The 15,653-nt window shown below is 38.3% G+C and overlaps 1 pseudogene; it reads right to left on the reverse strand.

Annotated features, from left to right (window-relative positions):
- Window positions 1-12,385: 12,385 nt before the first annotated feature.
- LOC126930096 (60S ribosomal protein L29-like) lies at window positions 12,386-12,856 on the reverse strand (annotated as a pseudogene).
- Window positions 12,857-15,653: the final 2,797 nt, after the last annotated feature.

Raw genomic sequence — 15,653 nt, forward strand, 5'->3', positions numbered from 1 at the left:
ATTCTGACTACTGGCTTAAAAGATTTAGCTAAAGTTGCTGTGTTTCTGAATGAGATCCTGTAAGAAAATTAACCCTCATAAAACAGTAAAACCTACCTTCTATATAAATCAAGAAAATTTCTGAAAACTCTAAAATGTACTCTGCATTTCCAGTGCTACTCAAATGACTAAATGACATTGATTGAAATGTGCTACCCAAATTTAGAAGATCCTCTAAATCTAAGTAGGGAAGAACATACGGGAAATTATACGTGAAATCATTTCATATGGTGCTGAGAAGGGCCCAGCTACAAGAGTAAACAGCCTCTGCTTGAGAGAACTCTAGAATAGTGTTAAACCCACCGGTCCATCAGTTTCGAGTTGCAGCACATAGGGAGCAACAACGTTTAGAGGACAGACTGAGTGCATGAAGTTTTGTGATCAAGAGTAGAAGATTCAGAGGGCCCAGTAGAAGTTATGTGTAAGGAGAGGAGAGGTGCTTAAGATTGGGTCAGATGAGGGAATGTCCAGAGCATTGTGTGTGAGTCCTGGTGATAACGATGCCAAGAATATCTGACAGTCTTTTTCAATTCATCTCTGACTCTGGATTGTGATACAAATTGGCCTTGTTTTGAGAAATACACAGAAATCAAGAAACAAACTTACTCAAAAGGTAGGAAAATTTGACTCAGTCCTGGCAAACATTCGGTTCTCAGAAGTCTGGTAGCTGATTTAAAAAGAAAAAAAAAAAAATGAAGCCACAGAGTGTACAAATTGCTGACTTCAACACAGCTCAGATACTGAAACAGATAATGGAAGATTTCTTGTGGCATGATATGTATGTAATGAATTTTGAGTTTTGTCCCTTTTATTGAGGTACTTTTTTCTGAAATTGTTACAACCACTAAACAGCACTACATTTTTTGAAACATTTTTCCTGTAATATTTTTTGGTCTTTTGCTTGATTAACTGCCAAATGTAAATGTTTACTTCAACTCTACAAAAATGTTGAACACTTAGTGATTAAATTAGTAAGTTTATGCTTATTGTCTCAGTGAGCTATTCTTTAAAATTCATTATATGTTGTAATTTTATAGGCAAACTAATATGTTTTTATGATTCTGGGCTTTTTATAGATAAAAATAAGCAACAATACATTCTGTTTTTCTTACAGTTTTCTCTTTTTTTCTCATAAAGCAGGAAAAAACTTCTATACTCCATGTCAGTTGGTTGTAGTTGTAGAAAATGAGGTAAACTAGGTAGAAATATCAAATAAGATTTTTAGAAAACTCTGGTCTATATGGTTCCAAGCAATCCAGATAACCAGCTACGGTCATTGAAGAGTAGGATGTATTCACTTCTATATGAATGAATTCAAAGTGCAACAGTGATTCTACTTAATATAAATCCTTTGATATACTGGCATTTCCCCACAGGAAGAATACTTGTGTTCAGAAATATGTGTTTTATGCCTATTCCTTAGAATTTTAGATGCATATTCTCAATTATACGTATTAAGTAGTCCACAAAGAAACCTAAACTTCTATAAAATTCATAATGCAGTGTTATTTAGACACTAACCTCAAAGGTAACAAGGATGGTACCCTCATTATTTTTTTATTCCCTTTTTCTATGTGACCTCAACTGATTCCATGGCTTTAAATAATCTCCATATGCTAAAGACCACCACATTTATAGCTCCAGCCCATTTCTTTCTTCTTAAGTCCAGAGTCCAAGATTCAGCTGCCTACTTAATATTGCCACTTAGATGTGGTACTTAAAATATCAAAAACAGTATTCTTCATCCTCACTCCACCTCTGCCACCCACATTCTTTTCTGATGTGTGTCTTTTCTAATATTCCTCATCTCAATGAATGTCAGCATCATCCCTCCCTGCTTCCCCTCCCCATTCCCTACACCAAACTCAGTCCTGTCAGCTCTACTCCAAAATATATCCTGAATCCATCTGTCTTTTTCCATTCATTCTGACCACCACCTTCCAAACCAGTCTTTATGATCTCTAGCCTAGACTTTTGAAATAGCCTCTTAAAAGAGTACTTGCTTCCATTCTTGCCCCCAAGTATTCTGTATTATAACCAATGATCTCCTAAAACCTAAATTTATTGAATCATAAATGCAATATCTTTGTGGGAAAATGTATTCATTGTCTCCATTCAATTCATTCTGATTCCAGGAACATACTATATTGTAGGAATAGATGTAAGACATTTGTTGTGATGTGTGTCACTAGGGCAGGGATGCTAACAGAATCAAGTCTGCAGATGGTAACAGTTCAAATGAGTTGAAGAAAGGGAGAAAGTAAATGAATAAATAGTTAAGAGACATGCAAACCTCCATTGATATGTATGTAACCTCTTGAGAGTCAGCTGGCTTCTTTTTCTTCCCCTTTTCTTCTGTATGACTTAAAGTTTGACCTGCCTTCTTCTTTCTCCTCTACTGTTAGTTACTCTCAAACGGAAGTCTCTCTCCTTGAAAGTTTACTTTTCAACAGAATTCAGTGTTATAAATATCCACACTCTCTTTCAGTTTTGATTAAGAGTTCCGTTTGTGATGGTGAGAAATCTGGGAGTAAAAAAGGACCCCTTCCTGTTGTCTTTTCCTCTCTGGTCCCATTACCTTTTGGTGAATCTTTTCATACAGAATTGTATATACTGCAAAAGAATATGCAGCTTCAGGCTATTCTTGACATTCTCTGACTGAGTTGGAGTGTCAAGCAAATAGGACCTTGGTACAGGGTAGTTAAGGAAAAGCCCAGCAGGGCATGAAGGCCCAACATGTAATTAGCCTCACTGGCCATGAAAAGTTTATTCTTGTCTCTTCTCCTTGCTGTATGGTGTTCCCAGTTCTGTCTTCATGGCAAACACTGACCAAGAAATAGCAGATAGGAAGCTTTTATGGCAATGGGGTCATGAGGGAGGGAAAATTGCAAAATCCAAGAAATCTTAAATAGGAGCAGTGGGAAAGGAAAAGGCCATTTTATTGCCTAAAACCACTTAGCTTAGGTAACAGTTCCAGCATGTCCTATTTTGAAGAGCTATTCTAATTATTATATGTTCAGCTGAGTAATAGGAGTACTTGAGAGGTGGACTGTGTCAGGTAACCTCAGGCAATCCTGCTTCAACAAGCTGTCAGGGGGCCATGCCATGCTTCTTTATGACATAGGTGAATTTGATAGGCTCACCAGCAGAACATGGGATCACAAGGCTGGAACCATTCCATTTCCATGAAATAATTTAAGTAAGCCAATACAAGGGGAAGGGATGGGAATAAAGGTCTGAGATAGTCTTTAGTTTTACATTTTGTGCTAGAGGTATTTTTACATACTTTTTATAGAATAAAGAGTGCCTATATCTTAGTACACTTCATAAGAAAGAAAAATTATACTGTAATTGGATATCTTCGTTGTCAATCATTTGGCAATGTTACCTGATAAAACTTTCTGAGATGATAGGAACTCTACATATGCACAGCCCAGTTTGCTAGCTCCTAGCTACATGTAGTTACTGAACACTTGAAATGTGGCTAGTGTGACAGAGGACACCAACTAATTTTATTTTATTTAAATTTATATAGTTACATGTGACTAGTGGCTACTCTTGGAAAATGCAAATATAAAGATTCCCTTGCCAGTGATTGAATTTGTTGAGAAGTAGCTTTTCATTTAAAAAAAATTACTGAGCTTGCATTATGCCATGTATTGTGCTAGGCATATTACAACTAGTGAGTGCCTTGAACAGTTCTATGAGGTAGATGCCTCCTGTTAAAGAAGAAGAAAGCAATGCTTACAGAGGCTAATTAACTTACCAATGATCACTGCCAGTTCCATACCAGGTCTGACTGATATCCACACTTTTCACAAGGGCAGGTATTGCCTTTTGCGAGTAACATTCACCTACTTTTTAAAATTTAGCCACCCATTCTGTTTGGATTCATTTTGTAATATATCTCCCACCAAAGGATGCTAATGATCTTTCTTAGTACAAGCTCCAGGCACAGCTTTTTGGCAACCAGATTATGCTGAATGGTATATCACCAAAGTTGCACTAAGCCCTGTGGCTTGTGGAGTGTCAGAACTTTTGTATGCTGGTGGGACAAAACCGCGGGAAAATCCTTTCCCTTCTATGCCAAATTTCATTTAATTGCTACTGTTTACCTAGTGGGAAAAGACTTATGTTCCACAGCTCAAGAAAATCAATCCTACTTCAATACAGGGACTTAACCTGGAGTTACATTAGCGTAATGTAAAAAAAGGCCTGGCTGAAATATAAAATCAAGGAATCAACTGTAATTAGCTAATATAATGTAACAATAAAGATTCTTCCAGAAGATTAATCTTCCCCAAAGCTCTAATCGATTCTTAAAATCATCAGTCCAAATCAGTAAGTCAGTGGCATAATGAGCATTATAATCTTAACAGTTTCAAACAAGAAAATTGGAAGAGTGAATAAGTAATTTCATTCTGTCCTAAATTTTATTCAAAGAACATAACACAAAACCAAAAACTACCAGCTTCTTTCGTCGAATTTTACCTGTTCATTGAAACTGCTACAGCCCATCCATGATATCAACATGAGAAACCACATCACATATTATTTGGAAATACATAAATGAGTACTGTTCCCATTGCAAAACTAAGAGATTTGTGTTCCTCCCTTTCATAACTTACCATAGTAAGCATGGAGCCAGCCTCCCTGGTTCAAGTCTCAAGGCTATCATCTACCAGCTTAATGTATAAGCTCCCCAGTGCCTCAGTTTCCTCAGTTTTAGAAAGAAGACGATAGAAGGAACTTCATAAGATTGTTTGAGTGTTAATACATAAAAAGCAATTAAAACCGTGTCTGGCCCGTAGTTAAGAGTTTATGTTCTGTATTCATAAAGAAATAGTTGCTTTTTATGTCATCCTTACTTTTAAATTTGTCATTATTTTTGTTAATATGTTTAGGATCGATGATATATTATTTTTTGGCTTTTAAAAATATATTTAGGCTGAGCACAGTGGCTCACACCTGTAATCCCAGCACTTTGGGAGGCTGAGGCAGGTGGACCACGAGGTCAAGAGATCGAGACCATCCTGGCCAACATGGTGAAACCCCATCTCTACTAAAAATACAAAACTTAGCTGGACGTGGTGGTCCGCCTGTAATCCCAACTACTCAGGAGGCCGAGGTAGGAGAATCACTTGAACCCAGGAGGCGGAGGGTGCAGTGAGCTGAGATCGCGCCATTGCACTCCAGCCTGGCTACAGAGCCAGACTCCATCTCAATATATATATGTATCCATATTTGTTATACTGTTATATATATATTATACAAATATATATATGTTATACTGATTCATTTGCTCTGATTGATAGTTTTCTGTTAAACCATATGCTTTATTTAAAGAGTGTTTATGATCTATCACCTTCCAGCGAGATGCTCTGTTATCTTCTAAGTAAGAAGCTTAGAATTCTGCAAAACATTTTCAGAGAGGGTGCATAAAATAATGCTTTATTGCATGACCTTTTTTTTTTTTTTTTGGTGGCAGCAAGTATGTTGAGAATCCTAAGATGCTCTTTCCTTCAGTGGTTATCTAAAAATTGTTAAACTGTGAGCATCTGGCTGGCATGCAGCCTTCATGTTTCACTGTTGTGATTATCTCAGGCAGCAGATCACAGGCATGTTTACCTTCAACAGACTTAGTCCCTTAGTTTCTTCCCCGTCCTCCTTTTCCTTCTTCCCCAGTCTGCTGAATTCCTGTCTGCTATGAAGAGTGGTGACAAATACTAATCTGCACTAGACCACAGTCATATGAAGTCAGATTGAGTACTTGGCCTCGTATCAAACCTGAAGTGGAAGGGAAGGGTAGAAACTGCTGTCTTGTAAATAGCCACCCAAGGCGTAAGCCCTGAAAACATGTAAATATCACTATGTCCCATATGCATTATTTCTCAATTTTGTCATGCTACCTTTGCCAGCTAGTTTAACTGAGTATGATTTGCAGTTATTTTATTGAACATTTTTTGACAATTTGAGTACAGTTCTGGATGTAATATTAAATCCTCTTCTGGCTCAGCAGATTGCAAAATTGCACATTCTGTCTACACATCAAATCCTAGGTCTGGAGGGGAATTGAAGACTTTACCTAGTCCAGCACATCCAGAAAATACTGCATTTGAGCTTTTCCATAGCAGATGGTATTTCACCCTATCCTAAATGACATCCAAACAAGAAGATTGATTATATGATTAAAGACTGTGAAGAAAGGTTAAAATTAAGCTTGGCTTCTATTTCTTTTAAATTCATAAAATTTTTTCTTCTTCAAGGATCTCTAGCCAATTCCAATGGCTGAAGCAATAAGTTTAATCATACTTTTCTGACTGCAGAGGAAACTAAATATGGTAAATAAATGTTAACAATTTAGTTCTAAATTATTTGTGTCAACTTTATATACCAAGTTTGGGATTGATCAGTTTTTTAATCTATCTGGAATCTGGTGTTGAAAAGTCCCAGGAAAAAAAAAAAAAAGCTGTTCTAAAGAAGTTTCAGGGAATCAACTCAATTCTGGTAACCCTTCATACCTGAAGACTGAGTAACTTATTAAGAAAAAGGTTTAGTAGACTCACAGTTCCATATGGCTGGGGACAAAGGAAGAGCAGCGGAACCTCTCACATGGCAGCGGGCAGGAAAGTGTGTGCTGGGGAACTCCCCTGTATAAACCCATCAGATCTCAAGAGACTTATTCACTATCACAAGAATAGCACAGAAAAGACTTCCCACAGGGTCCCTCCCTCAACATGTGGGAATTATGGGAGCTACAATTCAAGATGAGATTTGGGTGGGGACACAACCAAACCATATCGCTCTTTTATAGATATTTTGCAATGACCAGAAACCAAAGCTTTTGCCTACATGAGTTTACATTATAATTACATTACATTATAATATTTTTCTAAGAATTCCAAGAAAAAAGTGTAAGTGGTCCAAGGAAGGAAAATTTGCTTTTATCAAACTCCCGTTTGTTGAATACGATATATTTAGCAATAAAATGAATATTTAGCTCAGAACAATACATTCTAATCAGCTTTCCATTGAACATGCCATGATCACAGTTTCTATAATTATTTAGAATTCTTTATTCAGCTATAATTGACAAAGGAAAGATAGATTGCATTAAAATATTAGATACATGGCATTTAAAAGTTGTTTAAAAGTAAGTTCCCATTGATTTTAAAGTAAGCTTTGGTTAAGTTAAATAAAATGTTTTCAAATTCAGAATTCCCCTCTATAATCAACATCTAAGATCTGATGTTACATTTATTATTACTAAGGAGTTTCTTCATCAATTCATTTTTTATGATTTCTCCATCTTTAAGGCTTATGATACTGTTATGAATTTCATAACAATATGAGATCTCTGCTTCTGAGACAAAAGGAAAGATTGATCCTATTTCCCTACTCCATAGCAGGTAGGTGGAGCAATGCTATGAGCACTGCTGGGCTGCAGGCAGAGTCATGTGTATCATGCCAAGCCAAGCGTTTATCTATTGCTGCCAGACCCTCCAGCCGAGAGCTGTCTTCTCCCTTTGGGTGACAGTGGAAGAGGCCTTTAGTTGAGATTGTGGAGACACAAGGTCAAAACAGCATCACTGAGTTACCACATGAAGTACAGTTACTTTAGAGGGTCTCCTATATCCACAAATGGTTATAATTGAAAAATCAACACTTTTTGGGTTAAGTCACTGAGAACTGGGAGTTTTCTATTATTATAGCATAACCTAATCTATCTTATAACTAGAAAAGATAAAGCAAACCTCAGGAGAACATCTGGCCTCTTTACATTACCATTCCTTCAGAATCTCAAGAGACCTACCTAAATGTTGTTGTTTCAAAGAGCACATCAACCTCAGCAACGATTATTTGTTCAATCTAATGTTTACATGCACTACACAAGATCACCTGAGCTGCAAAGATGATGAGAATACAACCCTTTGCCTTCAGGTTAATATAAAAGCATTTTCCAAGGTTACGTTGAGTCATTTTCTGTTGGGAAATTTTACTGAAAACTTTTTCCCTTTTTAAAAAATTTCTTAATTTGAAAATGGTGTGCACATGTATACACGCACATACATTAAGAGTGTATGTGGGCCGGGCGCGGTGGCTCAAGCCTGTAATCCCAGCACTTTGGGAGGCCGAGACGGGCAGATCACAAAGTCAGGAGATCGAGACCATCCTGGCTAACACAGTGAAACCCCGTCTCTACTAAAAAATACAAAAAAAAAACTAGCCGGGCGAGGTGGCGGGCGCCTGTAGTCCCAGCTACTAAGGAGGCTGAGGCAGGAGAATGGCGCAAACCCAGGAGGCAGAGCTTGCAGTGAGCTGAGATCCGGCCACTGCACTCCAGCCTGGGCGACAGAGCGAGACTCCGTCTCAAAAAAAAAAAAAAAAAAAAAAAAAAAAGAGTGTATGTTATATGATGTTATACATTCAGTCTGTATGAATGTTACAAACATGCGTGAGTATATACATTTGAAGGGGTAGGGGAGAGAGAAAGATACAAGGTGCCACGTGCCTCAGTTTGTCTTTCAATAAATTCCAAAATCCAGACATAATAAATTTATAATCAGTGTAATTGTAACCTACCTACAACATCTTGCACAGAATAAAAAATTGTTTCCAGATAATAGGAAAATCACATAACTCATTTCCAGCCAGTTTGTAACTGGTATTTTTTTCTTTTTCTTTTTTTTTTCCCCCACAGTTATTTAAAAGAAATTGGTGCAATAAAAAATAGTTTTGCTATTACATTATATTTACACTTAGTAGCAGTGTTTTATGCTAAATCAAATGCATGTTTTACTGAATTACTGTTAAAGCCAAATAACTGCTTTTCAACCACACCTTAGCACCTTAACTTGCCTCTGGCCTGGGTATGTCACTGAGTGTTGACAAGCCTGTCCTTCATACTTCAGATAAGTGAAAATACTAATTTATGGAAAAGGCATGTGTGACATCTGGGCTTAGCTTTTCTTCATTTAGTTTGATTATCCAGTTTTTAAAATTGTCAGTAATAAAAGGGTCATTATTAATATTTCTATTCTGTTTCATGCTAAAAGTTTTGTTTGTTTTTAACCTATATTATCTCATTCATCCCTACACACCTCCGCCAGTGGCTAATGGTGTTATTATGGTATGTATTAGGAGAGTAAGACTAATTAACTTCCCTGAGGCACACAGATATCAAGTGAACAAACTACCATCCCAGCTCAAGTCCGTGCTTCCATCACAATTTTTAATATAAAAAAAATCATTTGGCCAGGCACAGTGACTCACGCTTGTAATCCCAGCACTTTGGGAGGCCGAGGCGGGCAGATCACCTGAGGTCAGGAGTTTGAGACCAGCCTGGCTAACATGGTGAAACCCCATTTCTAATAAAAATATAAAATATTACCTGGGTGTGGTGGCACGCGCCTGTAATCCCAGCTATTCAGGAGGTTGAGGTTGAGGCAGGAGAATCACTTGAACCCAGGAGGGAGGTGAAGGTTGCAGTGAGCCAAGACTGCACCATTGCACTTCAGCTGGGGCAACAAGAGCAAAACTCTGTCAAATAAATAAATAAATAAATAAATAAATAAATAAAATAATCATTTTGCTAATATTCCCCTCTCTAAAGTACTTCTTTTTAAATCACAACATTTAAAAACTCCAGATTCCCTTTGGAATTGCTTAATAACCTCTAACAGAGTTTCTAGAAGTGTGGACTATGGGTTACCTGCATCAGAATTACTTACTTGGGTGATTATTAATCATGCAGATTCCTGGTTCTCTGCCTAAACTTTTCGAATCAGAATCTCCTAAAGAAGCTTCAGAAATTTTTATTTTCCAGATGATTCTAATACACATAAACATTATTCCCAAAGAATTGAAGAAATATCTCTAAGTCATCACAGAGGTGACTGACTTCATCAAAAGTGTACTTCAACAAGTCCCTTTGAGTTCGACCACTTCACGTATGTCAAGAATCTGAACAGTGAATTGACTTTAGCTAATGGTAAGAGCCGAGAAGGTGCAATGGTAACTGAAGAGAAAAGGGTAATAAGAAAACTTTTTTCTTAATTTGAAGTGTAATTTGAAGAGACACTCAACGTAAATATACTAATGGATTAATTTTAAAATATAATGTTGAAGAAGTAGAGAGTAGAATGGTGGTTACCAGAGGCTGGGAAGAGGAGTGGATGGGGAAGATGTTGACCAAAGGGTATAAAATTTCAGTTAGAGAGGAGGCATAAGCTTTAGTGATCTATTGCACAGAATAGTGACTGTGATAAATAATAGGCACACTATATTTCAAAATTACTAAAGGAGTAGGATTTAAATGTTTTCATTGCAAAAAATAAGCATGTGAAATGACGGATTCAGTAATTAGCTTGACTTAGTCATTCCACAATGTAAGCATGTGTGAAAATATAGCATTGAATCCCTTATATAGTTATTACTTATCAATTAAAAAAAGATTAAAAACAGGGTGACTACAGTCAATAATAATAATTTATTGTATATTTTAAAATAACTAAAAGAGTAGAATTACAATGTTCCTACCACAAACGCTAAATGCTTGAGGTGATGGAGACCCCAATTACCCTGATGTGATTATTACACATAGTGTGTCTATATGAAAACATCACATGTACCCCATAAATACACACATCTATTCTATACCCATAATAATTAAAAATACAAAACTTAAAAATATATGTAAAAAAGTCAAAAAATCAAAAACTAAAAAATTTAAAACTATTTAAAACTAAAGAGAAAAAATATGATTTTATAGAAAAGGTCATCTAAATCTTTAAAATGCCTATTTATAGTTTAAAAATAAATAAAATACCATATTGAATGCTGACTTTAGGAAACATAAAAAACAACATTTGTAAACCAGGAAGCTTATAAGTAATAATTCGAATATAAAAAGGAAAACGAAGCAGGTTCCTGGTGGAGAAGTGAGGTGGGGGTTGTCTGTCACTGTGCAGAGGTAGGAAAGAGGTGTGGAAGGGAATAGCCTTTGAAAACAAAATAACCTTTGCACACATTCTTTTAACCCAAGGTTAAGTAATAATATCCTGTTTTCCAATTTAAAATTTGAGTCACAGAGAAGTTCCATGAATTGCCAAAGGTCAGTCAGTTAGTCAATGGCAGAACTGACCATATTCCAGTGACTCCAAATCGGTTGCTCTTTCCACCTAATTATATTGTATTTTCTTTTGTTTTAAGCCTTCCAACTAGTTTTCAGCCCATCTGAGGATTTCATATCTGCCCAAGTCAATTTGAATTAATGTAGTAAGGCCTTGGGAAACCACATTCGTATTTTTGTGCCTTTCTTAGTGTGTTGTTTTCCTGCAGAATAATTACAAACTTCTGTGTTTTAATTACAGTGACTTTTAGGATGCTGCAGATTTCTTCCAATCAGTTGGCTTTTGTATTTTCTTCCTGTACCTTTTCAGCACAAGACTTCTAAACTCTCTTATACCCGAGTGGGAGTGTTCCTTAGGCAGAAACCCTAACTGATAGAGCCTGTCTCCATGGCGTGATGGAGGATCACTGAAATAGGCTCTACTGAATATTAGGTGTAAATGCTTTCAGGTAGCCCTTCTTGGTTGAATTAAACTACAAAGCAATATTTCTTTCAAGCCATTTGGAGGCAATTTACAGGCAAAAAAACAATGTGGTCTACATAAAAGTCATAACTCTGATTTCCATGTGTCATGTGCATGTTGCACAACTCTACAGATTATTCATAGAAACAAATTAGGAAAAGGAAGCAACTCCACAATATGTTTTGATGAAAGAATCGCTGAGCATCCCTTACTTGGCTGATGGTTAGTATCCACGTTTGTTTATAAAACATATGCAAATGTAATGAAATGGCTCCTTCTATGGTGTGCAAGGAAATAGATGATTGTATTGTTACGACAGTTGTGCCTTTTCCATAAATAACTTAAAGGCCACATTTCTCTCCCCATTAAGAATCACTTCCCTATGCAATTTAGTTCATGTTTGTTTCTGAGGCATCACTAATTACCACTCATCTGAGATACATAGATTCCCCCTCTCTTCCTTGGTGTGGCACTGCCACATCTTCAAAGGCTTCTGTGGAGTAGGAGATGGTCAAGGAGGTGGTGAATGAGCACGGGATAAGCCTCACTATCATTGACTGTTCTGCCATTACCCTCTTTACTGCCATCTCACAAAGTTATACACATGTAGCTGACTATTCTTGTTTTCTTTCTTTTTTTCCTGCTTCAGGTTTATTTGTACAAACAGCACAGGAAGACACCAGCCCCATGCAGACGGCAGCCCAGGGGGGTCGCATCAGTCCTTCTGTCCTCACGTTGGCAGACGGAGATCTCTACTCTGAAGCCTTTATAGGGCCATGGGCACCTTTGGGAGCCTGAGCTGGAACTGAAGCTGGAGCTGCAGGCTGGGCCTTGGTTTGATCCTTGGCCTTTGGCGGGCACAGCCTGAGCCCCTTGGCAATGCGGGCACGAGCACGCTTCCTAAGCTTGGGGTGGGCAGTGTAGGCAAGTCGATCGAGCTTGTGGCAGATACCCTTTGGGATCTTGGGCTTAACCTCCTTGGGCTTTACCAGGGCCTTGATGGCCTCAGCACGTACACTCACGGCCTTGGTATTGTTAGCCTGCATCTTCTTTAGGCCTTTCTTGTTGTGCTTCTTGGCAAAGTGCATGCTCCTCAGGAACTTGGGGTCCACTCCCTTTAGAGATTAGTGATTGGGGTTTCTTTGTGATTGGGGTTTCTTGATGCCATTTCTATGCCATTTTCGGGACTGGTTGTGTGTGGTGTGGTTCTTGGACTTGGCCATGTCTGCTCCATAAGCCACGGCTCCCATAGCTGACTATTCTTAAGTACAAGGCGAAACCAAAGAGAATTCTGATATATTGTGGGGAAAAAAGTTGACCATCCACTTAATATTTCCATAATCAAAAAATCCCCAAAGTTAAGGCTTCATAAGCAGAGTCCTGTCTACCCCCAGTTCTACTTTTCTTTCCAAGATATAATGCCCTTTTTTATTACTCCACTCTTTGAAATCAACACCTACTTATTGGGAAATTTCACTGTTTATCCACAAAGGTTATCACCACAGGACACATCCTGTTAGCATTATTTTCGAAACTCTAAGCTTACTCTTGGAACTATTAGGAATAAGAGGCCAGTGTGGTGGCACCTTGGGAGGCTGAAGAAGGAGGATCTCTTGAGCTCAGGAGTTTGAGACCATCCTGGGCAATATAGGAGACCTTGTCTCTACAAAAAATAAAAAATTATCTGGGTGTAGTGGTGCATGCCTGTGATTCCAGTTACCTAGGAGGCTGAGACGGGAGGATCACTTGAGCCCCGGAGTTTGAGGCTGCAGTGAGCTATGATGGCACGAATGCACTCCAGCCTGGCCAACATAGCAAAACACAGTCTCGAAGAAGAAGAAGAAGAAGAAGAAGAAGAAGAAGAAGAAGAAGAAGAAGAAGAAGAAGAGAAGAAGAAGAAGAAGAAGAAGAGGAAGAGGAGGAGGAGGAGGAGGAGGAGGAGGAGGAGGAGGAGGAGGAAGGAAGAAGAAGAAGAAGAAGAAGAAGAAGAAGAAGAGGAAGAAGAGGAGGAAGAAGAGGAGGAAGAAGAGGAGGAAGAAGAGGAAAGTATCAAGTACTAAGTTATAAACATTAGCCTACTACCTTATAAACTTAAGTGGCTCCCTTATCCTAAAAAATCCTGGGCATGGGTTTGAATTTGTTCCCTGAATTGGCCTAATTAACCCCTTAGACAGATATCATCCTTCTTGCCAGTCTCTGTGAGATGAACAGGCCTTATTCATACTTAGGCAGTTCCTCCAGTCTCTGGAGAGGTGGGGGTGAATTATAGGTAGGTCATATTTATGCAGCCTTAAGGAAAGAAAGGATTGAGCCCAGTGAACAGATTACAAAGTATTGGTGTATTGCTCCTGTATTAGTCCGTTCTCATGCTGCTAATAAAGACATACCCAGGACTGGTTAATTTATAAAGGAAAGAAATTTAATGGACTCACAGTTCCACACGGCTGGGGAGGCCTCACAATCATGGTGGAAAATGAAGGAAGAGCAAAGGGACTTCTCACATGGCAGAAGGTAAGAGGGTGTGTGCAGGGGAACTCCCTTTTGTAAAACCATTAGCTCTCCTGAGACTTATTCACTATCATGAGAACAGCATGGGAAAAATCCACTCCCATGATTCAATTACCCCCCACCAGGTCCCTCCCATGATGTGGGGATTATGGGAGCTACAATTCAAGATGAGATTTGGGTGGGGACACAGCCAAACCATATCAAATCCTTAGTAACATGAGCATTTTATGATGTTATAAAATCACTCTTCTTTTTGTTGTTTCATGAGTGATGGATGACTTCAGAAGATTGTGTTGGGATTTACCTCAGTTTGAATGAGGTGTGTTCAAAACTTGATAGATTTTTAAATATTTAAAAATAATTGTTGAGGAGGAGCAGTTCTTCCCCACTTCTCATGTGACCTTCCATGCAGACGGAACTTATCAGTATAAGGCTCCTGACCTCTCTGTCCCTTCACCCATTCTGCCTCAAAGCAGCTAGACTAATTTTCGGATTGGTCGATTTGAAATGAATACGATTAAGTTTAATACCTCTATCCCTCTTCCTTTGGGAGTGAGCTGTCTACATGAAAATCCTTACTCCACCACTCTGTGGGGTCAGCCTTCTCCCCATCTGCGGGAGGCAGCTCTCACCGAGTACCACCTACCACCACTGAGCTCAGTGGACAATGAGGACACCCAACCGCCTCGTTCGGAGTTGTGTCTTCCAACTTCATCTTTAGTAGCTCATCTCTTATCTCTTCACCGCCTTGTCTTATTTTTCTAAATGTTCATCACTTTAACTGGGAGGTGAGATACTGTGTATTAGGCGCCCAGCCCTCACAAACTCCGGCAACAATGAACACTAAGCTACACAATGTAGATACAAATAAGAACTATTGATTGTTTTGCGAGGTGAGTAGTTTGTATTAGGTAGAAAAAGAAAGGGTAGGTGAATCTTCTTTCCTTCAAGGAGCATATAAGCACACATAAACGGTTAGAAACAGTAAGAGAGGGTCTACAGGCCTTAATGAGTGGAGCAGACAGCAACTAAGGAAAATTAGAGGAGAAAGATATTGGTTGGAAAGCCTAACAGGGAGTTAAAGTTTCAGCTGAGCTTTAAGGAAAGGTTGGTACATGCATTCCAAAAAGTGCAGAGTGTTCTATTAATGGAAAAGTAAGCACATCGAGCTGGTTCTATTGCAAATATGTATTTATAATGACATCCTGTAAGTAACTGAAAACTCTATCATTACATTGAAAAATGTAAAACCTTCTGGAGCAGCCGAGTACATGGCAGCAGCTGCAACATCAGCATGTTCCGTCTCACTGTCTGCCACAGACAGCACAACTACTAGTGATGTTCACACAGACTTGGGAGAAGTTTTGACATGAAATAACTGTGATATTTAAGGAAGAAACAAAATGCTGAAAGTTGATACAAAAACTGAGGTCCCCCCCTCTGTAATTACAATGAACATGCTAAACAAAGATGGAACTAACTCTGAGAACTTAAAGCCAACAAGAGGAGTTG

The sequence above is a fragment of the Macaca thibetana genome, chromosome 11 (assembly GCF_024542745.1).
Source record: "Macaca thibetana thibetana isolate TM-01 chromosome 11, ASM2454274v1, whole genome shotgun sequence".
NCBI lineage: Eukaryota > Metazoa > Chordata > Mammalia > Primates > Cercopithecidae > Macaca > Macaca thibetana.